We start from the raw sequence: 14,509 nt of genomic DNA, 5'->3' as shown, positions 1-14,509 counted from the left end.
TGTGATGGTAATTGGTGAGTGATCTTTCTATCCTCACCTTGCTTCATAAGCCTTTTGTTAAATTTTCTATCTCCTATCCAGCTGTGGGAGAGTAGTGATAAAATAGCTTTGGTCTGCACCAGGTGTCCAGCTGAGGTAAATCCAGCACAATATATTAAGAGGAATTGAGGTAGAGGTTTAGTCCCTGTGGAATCAACACAAAAATCAGCTACTCCTTCACAGTTGTTCAAATCAGCAGATTTGCTCAGCCTTTAGGTCAGCCCTTACTCCTTTCCCATAGGACAGCCTGCCAGCAGGTAAAGACCACATAAAGTCTCTGAAAAATGTCCCTAAAGAAAATCTTTAAAGTGCTGGTCTGAAGGGGCTCGTGTCCTAATGAAGAGTGCATGTTTCCATGTGAGGCATGATGCCCTCCAGCCTATAGTGCCCAACTGCAGGCAGTAACCGCCCCTCTTCCAGAACTAAAATTATCAAGAATATAGTTCCTAAAATAATAAAAATAAATCTGCAGTTAAGCTGGATTTGACAGGCATGCCTTATCTGCTAAAGTCAGTTTTACAGTCTCTGACTCGTGATTTCTCACCTCAGCTGCAAATATCTGGCAGCAGAGAGACCCTACCCAGAAGCTGCCCAGGTCAAGACAAGGAGGAGCCCCAGGAGCCCTCAGACATAGGCTCCCATTGAGGAACCTGGCTATAAATCAGCACCTCCCCCCTACAGTGCTTTTACAAGCCTCACTCCCACACCAGCTCTGCTGTAAACAGGCTGCTTTGACTAACTTTGAAGAGGTGTGTTCCTCGTGTACCAGTGCTCACCTCAACCAGCTCAGTGTGGGAGGGCAGAAGGAAAGTGCTGGCCAGCAAGCAGATCTCTGAGGGGACAGGGAGCTGTTCTTGTCCCCTCAGACCTGTCTGCCTTCCCTGAGCGGGGTGAGAGCGCTCAGCTGGCTGGCAACAGAGAAGGCTCCCACTGATTTCAGGGACAAGGACGGTGTGCTCCAGCTGTGGCTTCAGGGAGGAGTGTATCAGGGTGCACGAGAAGTGGGACACATAGTAACAAGAGGAATTATTAGAAAAACGGTAAAAAATTGCTTTCAGTCTTTTGAGTGGGCAGTTGCTGGTTTCAGTGAAGAAGTGTTGCATGTATTGTACACACAAACACAGATCAGTTTGAAAATCAGAGCAGGAAACCCAGTGTGAGCATCCTTTCCCTCTGCTGATCCCCTGTGAGCTTAGCAGAGAGAACCAAACCCCGGGTGGGATGTGTTTGTGTGCTCAGCAGTTGTCAGCAGGCTGTCCAGAAGTAATGATCGCAGACAAAAATAACCCTGAAAGATCTTTCCAAATATAGTCCCTCAGTATTGGTGCTGTATCAGTTTCATTTCAAGCTGTGCCTGGCAGCTTTTCTCTCTTGTCCCCTTTAAGAGGACACTAACAGGCCTGAGGCACCAGGGCCTGTCTCTAAAACATGTTTATAAAACCACACCCTATGCACCTGGAAGAGTCCATGCTCACACCACCAATTTGAACCAAGCTCTGTGTTACAACCCGATTTAAAGCTTCACTGGTTTCAACAAAAGAGGGAAGGGAAAGTAGGATATTAAATGTCTGATTTTCTTCCTCCTTTTGTTTTGGAAACCTTACTAGCTGTCATACAATGTTGGCAAAATCCATCCATTTTACAAAGGAAGAGAACAGATGTACCCAGCACAGTGTCTGTGGGGGAAAAAAAAAAACAAAACAAAACCAACCAAACAAACAAAAACAAAACAAAAAAACCCAAAAAACCAACCACACCAACCAACAAAAATCCACAAGGCTATTGTCAGAGTGCATCCATGGACTACTTGGAAGTGCTAAGTATGCCATGGATGCAGAGCAAGCCTAGTTAGGGACTGAGAATTGGCCATGTTCGCTTCTGAGCCATTTAGGGAATTCACGAGGCCTGCTGGCCAAAATAAGCCATTTTAAGGGATACAGGACTGCCTTAAAACAACTGAAGATAAATCTCAGTGACTTCGAAGGAAGACAGAGTTAGTCTGGTTTTTTTGGATATGAAGGTAAGTTGCTACAATGTGGCCCTTGCAGCTCCAGCATCTACAGACTGAGCAACCCCATCCTCTGTGGACAAGGGAGAGAGCCCAGAGGAGTGTGATCCACAGTGCCAGTCCCAGCAAGTGCACTTGTCCTGGAAAACAGCAGGGTGTGAACTGCATTCAGACACCAAATCTCATGGCTCCTCAACCTGGAGGAATCACCCCCAACAAATCCCAGTGGCTGCACACCTGACCTACCACAGATGATCAGCTTGCAGCTGCAAGTCGTAGGGTTCGTAAGCAGGCAGGTGCTTCTTGTTGAGGTGAGCCACAGCTTAGGCTTGGATGTGTTGCTAACGGTGCCCCTCTACTGGGGTCACTGATGAAAGCCTAGCTCAGGGAACAGCTGTTGTCACATGCTGTGGCTCCTCAGTGGGGCCATGAAGCAGGAAGCACTGTCTTTCCCAGCATACTCCTTCTTGAAGTCAAAATGCTGCTGGGGATAGTCACTGCGGGCTGCTTCCCACTGCACACACAAACATGCAAGCAGAGCCAGCACCACCAGCACAGAGAGTCTTCTTGTGCACGAGTACAAATCTTAACGAGCTTGGGTATGACATTTCATGACCTGGTCCTTACTTCCCATCAGGGAAAACCCAGGGAGTAGGAAGAATGAATAATACACCACATTTCTCTTGGCATCTGACCAGCATACCTGCCTCAACATGCAAACAAATACAAACTGAAAAGCAAGAGGGGAAGGAATTGGAAACCTCATTCTCCCATTAATCTGCTATGCAACTCTAAGCAAGCAATTAATTTCTTTGTTTCTTTGGCTGTAACTGAGGTGTCAGACTTTTGCTCCATGGGGATATATCGATACATTCTCTCACTAATGCCATTAAATAGTAAAGCACTTTCAGATATTTGGCTCCCAAAACACTTTAGAAATGCATGATTAAATTACACCAATTATAAACCAAAGCAGGTGATCTTGTAGAGGAAGGGATATTGCCCTGCTGGTGTTGCTCTGAGGCATTAATAGTCTCCGGAACGCTCAGGGGAAATCAAGGGGAACTGCATGTACAATTTAACTTCCAGTGTCCACTGCAAATCTTCTATTTTAAGCCTGTATTTAAAAACATTTCTTGAAGTACTTAATACTGCTTGTTGTATTGACATAGGATCTCATCAGGCAAATCCCCTGGATTGTAAATGTAGCAATGTATGGCAAAATTATTTCATGAGACCTCATACTCAGGAAAGAGTTTATCTCCTCATTCTCCTTCAGAGGTTTTCTACCATCCCTCAGGTTTATGCAAATAACCCTTGTGACTTGCCATTTGTAATGAAGACCAGGTAATCAGTTCACATCTGTGTCCTGCTGGTACTGCTTGAGGACAGGCAGGCTGTTATCAAAAAGGAATGTAGTGCAAGGCACAGCCAACCTAACTTTCCTCCATTTGCAACTCTCTTACACTTGCCTACATGCACAGAAGTTACTGAAGTAATTTCTGTAGAATCCAGGCCTAGAGCACTTCCACACAAGAACACAACTACAGCCATGTAACAGGAAGTGCTTTTTCTCAGCTGCACATGTAGCCATAGTAACATACCTATGGTCTAATCCATCAGGAAAGGCTGATTGGTAAATACAAATACACACTTTACACCTGATTACTCCTTTAATGTACCTCTCATTCTGTCAATTTCATGTGTTGCCTATTACTCTTAATGGAATTAGAAGACTCATAGCAGCATGTGGATAGGCTTGTGAAAAAATAGATGCCTAATCTAGTAATATGTATTAATTTATAATTTTTATATTACTATATTGTTTATTGCACCAGGCACAGGCCAATTAAAAAAAAAACAAAAAACAAAACAAAAAAAAACCCCAAAAAGGTCTTTGATCTCACCATTTAGAGTCACTGCATTCAGCAATTCCCCAGACTGGGCAGAAGGATCACTTACCATTTTGCCTTGATGAGCTGGGCCATGTTCAGCTATGGTTGGGAGCCCTGCTGATTAGACATCCATGCTATCATTAGGCATGTGTAGGGAGCAACAGAACAAAGAAGGCATTTACCTGACAGGATGACCTCTAAATGTTTAATTTAATGTGCTCTCAGGGACTTCTGGTCCAGAAAGACTTCACACAGTCTCCTACATGTCACAGATTTCTTTGCTTCTCATTTAGGGAACAGATCCTAGTCAGACTGAAAATGTGCTACAAGAAAAATGACTTGTAACACCAGTCTTCTGTTACGTCAAGACATGATAATATCACCCTCTGAGCACACGGATGTCCTGAATTTTAATTTAAGCAGCATCTGTATAAAGTGCTGTGTAATGAGCTACATACACATCTAGTAAAAGGACACCTGGTCCTGAAGAGATTGCCAACAAATGGAAGGGATAGAAGAGGAGGTATTCTTGTATCTAATCCCCAGGTGAGATACAATACCTGAGGTGAAAAGCAGGTTAGTGACATACCCAAGGCCACACAGGGAGCCTGAGCTTAGCCCTGAGTCTTGTGCTTACCTTTGTGTCTGGAGATGTTCCATTGCTCCTGTGAATCCAGAGGGTCAGTGTCCCCACTGTCATTGCAGACAGTGACTCAGAAGAAGTATTTCCTCCCTGGGAGCAGGCCTGTGACAGGGTTTTTATTGCTGTAGACCTTCTCTGTGCCTGTGAACCACATGTCAGTACTGACATCACATTGCAGGACACCATAATTCATCTCCTAGTTGTCTTCTGTATCTGAGCTGTGGTTTAGGGTCAAGGTATCTGGGGCTCCTTCAGCCAGCTGCAGATTACTGGGTGGTCAGGGAAAGCTAAGAATTAATGAGCCATTTAAGCACTAGTTTATTCTGTTTGGCTCCCTCCCTCTGTCCTTTTCTGGGGCAAAAATATTTCACTTCCAAAGTCACTGTGTATCTAGAAAAGTACTTCCTTCCGTGATTTCTTCTACCCTGAGCAACCCAAGAGCCAATCTGTACTGTGTAATTACCTTCTGATGAAAAAAATAAGGCTGTTACTTTTGAAAAGCATTCTCTGAAAGGAAGACAAGTGCATAGGTCTGTAACCCCAGCAGATCATTACAGTAATAGGAGTCTCTCTAAGGACCCAAGCCAGCCTGCCTCCACTTGGCTGACACAGATCCACTGGCAGTGGAAATGATGTCACCAGATTACTGAGGGGACAGACACTGTTGTGTCAGTGCTGTTACAGGGACTTGCCTGTTGAAATAATGACATGAAAAACAAGGTAGCATTGGGAGTATGGAGCAGTAACTGCTTCACCCTTTCCCTCCACATTGAACAGAGTAAACAAAGCTTCAGCAGTACCATCCTTATTCCTTGACTCTGAGCCATGCTGCTTCTAGGCTTGGTTCAGCTAACGTGAAGGAGTGAGTTGGGAAACACAATGAAGGAGTGGGAAAGTCTTTTCTGACCAGGGAGTCTTGCTCCACTTCAGTGAAAACATTTTGGATTGCTCCCATGGCCTTTTTTGGATAAAGGGTTGTATCATTGGAAGCATCTGGTTTTTTTTTTTGGGTTTTTTTTTTTTTTTTTTTAAGAAAGAAACCCCAACCTTCCTAACCCTAGTACTGATGCAGAAATCATGTGTAATTTCCATCAGCAGAAGAGTACCTCTTGTCAGTGCCCCAGCGTGATGGAGTTTTCTCTATACTCTACCTGCAGCCTGCATGTTAATGTTGTAAAGGACATCTCTGCAACTCCTCTTGAGTATAACGTGAAAACAGGTCAGAAACAAATCACGTGGTGCTGTAGATCAGGACTGGGAATGGTTCTTGTCCTCCCTCATTTTGCCGCACCACTGGTGGTGGTGGTGGGGAGCACTGGCCAAGACAACTGCAACTATGAAGTTCTGCTTCCTGGCTTGGGCAGCAGCAGAAACAATCTCCACCTTTGAGCACAACAGGGATGTCTGTGGCTATAGGAGCTACTTGTATGGAATCAGCCTGATAGAAAAACGTTTCAAGGACACCAGTGCTGGAGATTTCTTCAGTCTGCAAAGGCAGGCTTTGTCCCCAGCAAAGTTCACTGAGCTGGTGTGGTCTGGGAGATTCCACATAACCTCATGCTACAGTTCATTAGTTTGATCATCTTGGGAGCTGAGGGAAAACAGCTGGCGCAATACAGATCAACTTGTACAATGTAAACTGAGAGGTACCTTCTTACACTGGGGCTCATTTTGCCAGGTCCTGTGGAGCCTGAGGTCATGTAGTAGTCTAGGATTAAAAATGAAACAAAGGAAAGCATATAAATTGCTGTAAGCATCTATAGAAATGAGCTCAACATCCATGTCAATATAAATTGCACCTCAGACAGGACAGTGTTGGGACCTCAAGCATTGTCTTTACAGCCCTAGGTCACTCAAGGTTTAATCAAGAATGATTTCTCTTCACCTAACATGAACTGTAGTTGCATGCTTGAAAATTCTGCTTCTCATGGTGAATCACAGAGCCCCCCCAATATTTTATGGTTTGTTGAGCACCGATGCTCCACCTGTGAAGGGCTGGGGTGTGCAGCTGATAAACCTGTGTGCACAGAAGTCCCTCTATCACCAGAGGGAAGCCTATAGAAAGGCTTGCCATAAAAACAGTGAGCAGTTATGCAGGACTTTGTGAACCTGAAGCTCTGCATGACTTTTCTCCAAAAGTCAACTTTGAAACCGAGTGACAGCTTGTGATAAAAGCTAAAGGACAGCTCCAGACTCCCAAACCCTGCAGCTGTATTTCACCAGATGCCCAAGAAAACACTTATTGCAGGATTCCTGCTCTGACAGGACACAACACAGAAGATTACAGATAAGTTGTGAAAGTCGTGGTGCTGTCCCAGCACAAACCACCATGTGGCTCTTCAGCCTCACAGTCAGGTCAAACCTGGGCCGGCAGGAATAAAAGAAAACAGAGAGAGAAAAAAAAATTAAAAATAAGAGAGTGAGAGATTGCACAGAAAGGTAAAGCCATTCTTTAGCCTGTTGAGTCACATCAGAGACTGTAAGAACCACCCGTCAGACTGTTATAGCAGAAGGCACTCCATGTAAGGGTTAAAATGTTGTCAACTCTTCTCTCAATAGTTATGAAACACAAGAAAAACATCAATGTAAGCAACTGCTTTCTGATGAGCACCTACTCAGGACAATTTCAAGTGAGGTGGGTGGAACAGGAATATTTTAAAATAATATAAAAAACGTGCCAAAAAGTGTAGTTTACATGTAATACATGAATGAGAACAAAAGAAAGGAAAAGGCAACTTTAATGCCTCATTAGATGATTTTACTGTCCAAATTCTGCCACAAGCAGTTTTGTGTAATGTCTGTTTCTTACAGGACTTCCCACAGTCTTCAGCATGGTACTTCATGTTGCCATGCCACACCAGAGAAGTTTGTTTGGAGCCTACAGTCTCTCTGGGATTTTTTTGGTGTTTATTTGATGATACAGTAACAAAGCCATCCCCCATGGATGGGTTGTGTAGTTCCAAAGTGGAGACTGAGAAAAGAAATGACCATTTTCCATATTGGCCACCTGGATGTTGCCATCTGAGACTTCCTCAGTGAAACCTGAAAGTCCTTCTGCTCTACTCATGAATCACCTATTCCTGCTGGCTTTACTGCTACTGAGGACAGCCAGCACCATGCTTGGTCACCTTGGGAGTATCTTAGACAAAAAGCCTGAATTTTCTAATTAATAATTAAGCAAACAAGTTCTAAACAATAAAGATTTAGATGCTTTGCTACCTCAATTAGTAAGGTAGCTAGGGATTTCATGGCAGGTCATTCTCTTTCATATCTTCATTCTCAAGACATAATTAGTGTACTTGAAGCATGACCTCTGCTAATATTACTTCAGCTTCTGGTGCCAGAAGGCTGAGTGCTCACTGAGAGCCTGAAAGGATTATAATCCTGTCTCAGTAACACCACATCTTTACTGTAAATGGCTGTTTCAAACACGATGGTTTGTTTACTGTAGCATCAACTGTTCTAACCCATACTCAGATTACTGAATCCATGTCAGGAATCAGAGAATCTTCCAATAGTGACCTCTGTAACCACATGTGAGGTGTGATGTGAAGTCGTGGTGGAAAAAAACAACTATTACACCATTATACCTGACACACTCATTCAGGGGACAGCTTAGCAAGAAGGATGGCAGAATTATTTAAATTTGGCTCAAGGATTGCCAATTTTGTGCTGCTCTCCATCTCCTCTCAGAACTTATTAAAACTGAACAAAACCCAGCCAAGCTGTGATGATAAATGATTTTTTTTCTGGTGGAAGATTAATCTGATAAAGCTTTACAAAATGTGGCATATGTTAAAAACAAAAGCAAGTAACAGTGTACAGATAGGAGTTCCAGCTAGATGGATACTGAAGGTCTTACCTGAAGATGACATTGCTAGAACTCCTTCTTCTAACAGTGCTGCTTCTCCCATACCAGCTTCACTCATGGCTTGGGTTCAGAAGTAGTATTTGTCTGTAAGTGGTACTAGAGATGGGGATCTTGGTGCATTTTTTCTGCTTTTTTGGTGTCTTCAACTCATGTCTCTAATGTGTATCCTGCAGAGCATCTCCATGGTCTGGTTCCCTGCCAGGCTAAGCCTAGGCTGGAGTTGAAAAATCCACCACCTTCAGCAGTTCTGAAGGCTCTGTGACAGCAGAAGAGTCCACAGCATTCCGATGTGAATACAGAGCTGGTCCCATTTCAGGATGCCAAACCTGCAGGGCTTTGGGGTATAAAACAACCTTAAGAAACACAGAGCAAATTCTGTCCAGCAATGTGGTTCCTAACATGGCACATAATGGAGACACTGTTTCAAGGTTGGTCATTTAAGGAAAAAACTCAAACATTCTGGCACAGAATCATCTGGATCTGCTGTGAGCACTGCCCACCACTCATTTTCCACAGGTGCTTAGAAGAGGTGTTTAGCATTAAAGGTTTGCTTCTGACTCTTCCTAGCTGGCTGGTGAGCTCTGCAGTACATTTCCTACAGCCTGTTTTCTATGACTCTGAGTCCCTTGTGTCTCTTCTTGTTTAATAAATCCCTCCTACAGTCCTGTGGGAAGTAGTCAGGTGCTAGGTGGACTGGGATTAGGGAATGTGCTTACTGACATGCAAGATCCTATTAATGTTATTCAAGTTTATTTGCCAAAGATTACAGTGCCCGTGATTATTAGTAATTTTAAAAAATACACATCTTGCTTTTTGCTCTTTAGCCCACTTTGCAGCAGCCTCCATTATATACGAGAAGAGCAATAGATGGACTGTTAAAAAAAGCTGTATGTTTTCAGTCAAAAGAATAGGGAGTTGTGTATCCAAATACAAGTCCTGCTCTGAAATTCTCAGCTAAAATGCAACAACCTTCCCCCGGCACCAAAAAAGTCATCCAGTGCAGCATGCCATAACAAACTTGATGCTAATGGCTTTTATACAAGGCTCTCACTTGAGCACAGGGGTCATAAGGAACACAGTGCATATGGACAGAGAGTATCCTCCTCTCCCAAGCCTAAAGTGAGATAATGCAAGTCTTCAAATAGGAAAAGAATCATAGCTCCAGGCTTTAAATTGGCTTTGTGTTGTCTTCTGAAGTAAAGGAGCCTGAAAGCTTTCCCATCTGAGTAACTATTTAACCTCAAGGCTTTAATCTACTGCATAGAATTCTCTTGTTTTTTTAGCTATGCTGACTTCCAGACTTGGTCATTTTTTTTCTGAATTAGGTTCAGCTACTAAGGCCCACTTCAGTATCTGTTACAGGATTCCATCAATAGTTTAGGCTATTTATTGATGGCATCTGACAGACTTTTTTTTTGCAAAATGCTTTAGGCATATAGAGAAAGAAGTCTCCATAACTGGCACAAAATAAAATCTGCCCATTTCAGCATTTCTGAGGCTACTGTAATCCTTTGGAATTTCTCTGTGGTATTGATCATTTCAGAACTAGGCACAGATTCTTTGCTACTAAAAATCCAGTATTAAAATAAAAGAATGCAAGCAACTTTCATGAATCTCACAGGAGTCTTCTCTTTTAAAAGGCTTGATGGGGGGTTGATGAGCATAGTAACATGTATGACAAATTATATTCTTTATCACACATTAGGGCATTTGGCAACATCTGTGTGAACCTTAAGTACCAAAGCTACCTACACCTCAGAACACCTTCACCATGTTGTTCTCTGCTGTTTGCAGATACTTCATTCCCCCCAGCTGGGAATCTCTCACTCCTTTTTAAAATAGTTACATAGGAATCACTAATTTAATTTTTTATTGCTTTTGGACTGAGATAAGCCAAGAAGAGGAAAAAGAGAGAGAGAGAGAGAGAAAGAGAAATAAGACCCAAGAGATGGCTAAAGTTACTCATCACCTTCTGACTGAGGTCCGGCCTGTCCCTGAGCAGTGACTGGCAGCCCCCAGGCAATTCTCCCCAGTTTATATACTGAGCATCATAGTCTAAAATATAAGAATATCCCTCTGGTCAGGTTGGGCCAGCTGTCCTGGCCATGCTCCCTTCCCAGCTTCTTGTGCACCTGCTCACCGTCAGGGCATGGGAACCTGAGTAGTCCTTTAATAAGAGAAAACACTACTTAGCTACAAAATCCAAAACAGTGTTGTACCAGCTACTAAGAATAAATTAACTTTATCCCAGCGGAAACCAGGACAATACCATGAGTGATTGCAATTTAATTAATGTGAAATCCCAACATTTTGAATGAGACAGAGGAAAGAATCCAAGAAAGAACCAAAATATTAACAGAAAAAGAAGATCAACAGTCTCGTTAGTCAGCTGCTGCTGCTGATAGGAACACTCCCATGTGTTGCACAAGCTGTGTTAAGCATGGATCATATGGTTGCTATCTGATGGATACAACAAAATCAGCCACTTGTTCAAGTCAGTTCTGGTCTAATTCAGGAAAAAAACGTCAGAATTAGACACCCAAACCCATAGGTGAGACTTTCAAAAGTGCTGAATGTTCTGGCCTCTCATGGTTGCTTGTGGGTAACAAGCCATTCAAGCAACTTTTGTGAGACACCTCTCTCAGAGGCTCTACACACAGAAAAATCAAACTAGCACAGAACAATCACAATTTATTGACTCCAAATTGTGTGCAAGTGTTATATTTGTGTGTGTAAAGAAATATATGTATGTATAGCAGGAAGTCAAGGAGAGATGACTTGTATGTTTAGATTTACTCATGATTACAATGCTTTTCTAAAGACAATTTCTTTGCCACCTACTTCTCTTGGTCACTTCAAATGTTTAAACATTTGAATTATTGCACTTATTCTGAAAATGAGCTCTTTCTGCAGTGCATTACAGAGTAGTTCAGAAATGTCTTCCCTAACCTATAGGAAGTTTGGAGAAAAATACAAAGCTTTAGGTAAAAAATTATATATATTCTTGAAGTTGGTGATTTTTTTCTTAAATGTTTCAATAGCCCAGACTTGCTGTTTGCCTTGTATTTCCTGTGATGCACTCTGGCCTTGTGAATGGGAACTAGAAAGTTGCTGTCATTGGGGATCAAATATAGGAATAAGAGGTCTCACAGGATAGTTTGAGCTGGGACTTTGAAAGCTTCTCTAGTTCAATCCCCCTGCAATAAGCAGGGACAGCTTCAACTAGATCAGGTACCTGAACTGTAACTCCCAGAAGAAAGTTCAGCAGTGTTTTCTAACTAAATTAGTTTATCACAGAATGGTTTTGGTTGGAAGAAACCTTAAAGATCCTCTGCCATGAGCAGGGACATCTTCCACTAGACCAGGTTGCTCAGAGCCCCATCCAACCCATTCTGGAACACTTCCAGGAATGGAGCATCCACAGCTTCTCTGGACAGCCTGTTCCAGTGCCTCGCCACCCTCATAGTACGGAATTTCTTCCGGATGTTAATCCAAAGGTACCCTTGAAGCCATTGCCCCTTTTCCTATCACTACATTCCTCTGCAGACAGTGATTTTTCAGATGCAGCACAATGGCTCTGCTGTTTTTTTCTCACCAAGGTTTTGGTTGTAATGCACTTACTGGTTTTCTCCAACACCACATTTTCTTCCTCTGTCTCATCCATACTGTCCTTGATGTGACTTTGGGCCTTGGTTTTGCCACGGGGAGCTCGATGCTTGCAGTGTGCTTGGTTCTTCACAGTGACACTGTGTGTAGCAAAAATCCTGAGGACCAGTTCTTCAATAATTGGAGAATCTGGAAGAAACAGAAGGCATTTGAAGGCTGCAGCTGCAAATATAACTCGACACCTATCCTGTACCTGCAAGTTCCCAGAAAAAGTGGTCCAAAACTAGGCCCCTTCAGTCTTCTGGGACACTCAAAATTTTCTCTCATGCTTTGACTGATCATGATTTTGATTCAGCTGATTTAGTTCTGTTTCCTATACAGTGAGTCACCTGTCCTCTTTTAGTTGTTCACCTCAGCAGAAAAAGAGGAAGCTCTGGGAAGTAGCAAATCCCAAAGCCCCTCACTTCCCCAGGACCAGGAGATTTGATTCCAGGCAGTTTCTTGGTTTTGTAAAGCATCTTTCTGCTGTTCTTCCCTAAAGTCCCATGGGGATATGTACCTAAGATCACGATAAAGATAATAGAAGTAACATTAGTAAAGAAAATGCTCCCTTAATTGCAGCAGAGTAATGTGGGGGAATGATAAGGATGTCTTGCACATGATAATAAAACCCAAAACAAAACCAACACATTCCCAGCACCTGAAGGGAGCCCACAAGAGAGATGGGGAGAAATTATTTAGTTTAGCCTGTAGTATCAGGACAAGGGATAAAGGGTTCAAACTGAAAGACCATAGATTTAGATTAGGTATTATAGAGAAATTCTTTACTGGGAAGGTGGTGAGGCACTGGCACAGGTTGTGCACAGAAGCTGTGGATGTCCCATCCCTGACAGTGTTCAAGGCCACAGGAAGGATGGGGCTCTGAGCAACCTGGTCTAGTGAAAGACTGGAACTAGATAATTTTTAAGGTCCCTTCCAACCTGAGTAATTCTATTATGCTAAACATATTTGTTGTTTTTTCTTTCTTTCTTTATTTTTCCCACACAATGTGTAGTTTTAAAAATCGGGATTCTCTGCTGGTACTCAGGAAAACCAACTCTCCTTGTACCAAAGCTTTGCTGTGGATGTATTTTCACTGCAGCACAGGTCTGATAACCATTCAGTGCGGCAGACACAGCACCCGTACTCCTGTTTGCCCTGCCAGTGGTTTTATCCGGCTGCCCTGATCCAGGCGGCAGAAGAGGCTTTTTGCCACGCTGAGCGCACATCTGGCGCCATCTGCCTGCCGAGAGCCGAGCGATACTCACAGTTTCCTTCTATTCGTCATTTCAGAAAAGGTGCTTTGCTTGCTGCTCATAACATCAACGTTTGAAGCAAAGGCTCAGGCCAAAATTCTTGACTTAGCCACTTAAAAGCAGCCAGTATGACTGTTCCCTCGGGGAACAAAGAGGCAGCAGGAAGAGGTTTTGCTTGTGCACACAGATAAGTCTGTAAAATGTTACTGGCCTAGGTGAGGAGACCTGGTGAAGCACTGATTCTGCAGCTGTTTGTGTACACCTGGTAAAGAATACGTCTGCCCCCCTGCTCCTCTCCCACCTGGTCAGTGATGAGTTTGTGGGTGGTTCCCCGCTTCACTATCCAAACCCTTTTCAAGCCCCCCACCCAACAAAAAGACTGAGGCAGGAAACAACACAGACTGCAGTGAACAGAATTTCCAGCCGTGTCCCTGAATCCTATGATCAGACTCTCCTGCCCTAAGATGTCTAAGCTGTCAGGATTTCTGGCTCCTACTCAGGTAAAGTGATGTGTGGACAGAACGAATTCAGTATTACGTGGATGCGTGCATCTGCCTAGATGCGCCACATGGTATGTACTGAAGGGTGCGCATTCACACGAAGAGGATATATTTACTGATTACTCTGAAAAACAGAGACCAGGAGAGGGAGAAAGGTGGGTGGTGAGAAGCCAACCTTGTGGGAAAGAGTGTGAGCCTGCAGGCTGAGAAAATGGGTTAGCAAATGTGAAAGCATCTTCACAGGAGACTGCAAAGGAAAAGTTTGACAAAGCCAAGATCCAAAGCCAAAACTTAGTAAGCCTGATACAGTAGTAGTGTGGGAAGGATACGATCTGTTCTCTTCTGATCTGTCCATCTGTTTGTCCTCAGTTAGAAGCCCTTTATCAACACCATGCTAAGTCCCATTAGGGTTTTGCAGCCTTTCATTATACTGATCATCCCATGGGCATTTTACCTATTTGCCTTCTTGAGCCATATTCCTTCCACCTTTGTGTCATTCAGGACAACACAGCTTGTCAGGATCCCCAATTAAAAGTAGGAACGTCATACGCTTTATGGTTGCAAATGTCAGAATCATAGAATAGCTCAAGTTGAAAGAGACCTATAAGGATCATCAATTTCAGTTATCTGCTCCTTGCAGGACTGCCCAAAA

The 14,509-nt window shown here is 43.2% G+C and overlaps 1 long non-coding RNA gene across 2 annotated transcripts; it reads right to left on the bottom strand.

Moving 5' to 3' along the window:
* Positions 1-958: 958 nt before the first annotated feature.
* On the bottom strand, positions 959-12,296 carry LOC137476032 (uncharacterized). Of its 2 annotated transcripts, XR_011000204.1 has the most exons (6): positions 12,052-12,296; positions 8,448-8,782; positions 6,236-6,293; positions 4,580-4,726; positions 1,797-2,561; positions 959-1,715 (listed from the first exon to the last, which is right to left on the bottom strand). It is a non-coding gene; the product is annotated as an uncharacterized lncRNA (long non-coding RNA). The 2 variants fall into 2 exon arrangements; XR_011000203.1 differs by lacking the exons at positions 959-1,715; positions 1,797-2,561 and having other exon boundaries at positions 3,995-4,726.
* Between the last annotated feature and the right edge of the window lie 2,213 nt (positions 12,297-14,509).

Source organism: Anomalospiza imberbis, chromosome 6, assembly GCF_031753505.1.
Source record: "Anomalospiza imberbis isolate Cuckoo-Finch-1a 21T00152 chromosome 6, ASM3175350v1, whole genome shotgun sequence".
NCBI lineage: Eukaryota > Metazoa > Chordata > Aves > Passeriformes > Viduidae > Anomalospiza > Anomalospiza imberbis.
The sequence above is the reverse complement of the archived record's forward strand: the minus strand, read 5'-3'. Positions and strand labels throughout refer to the sequence as shown.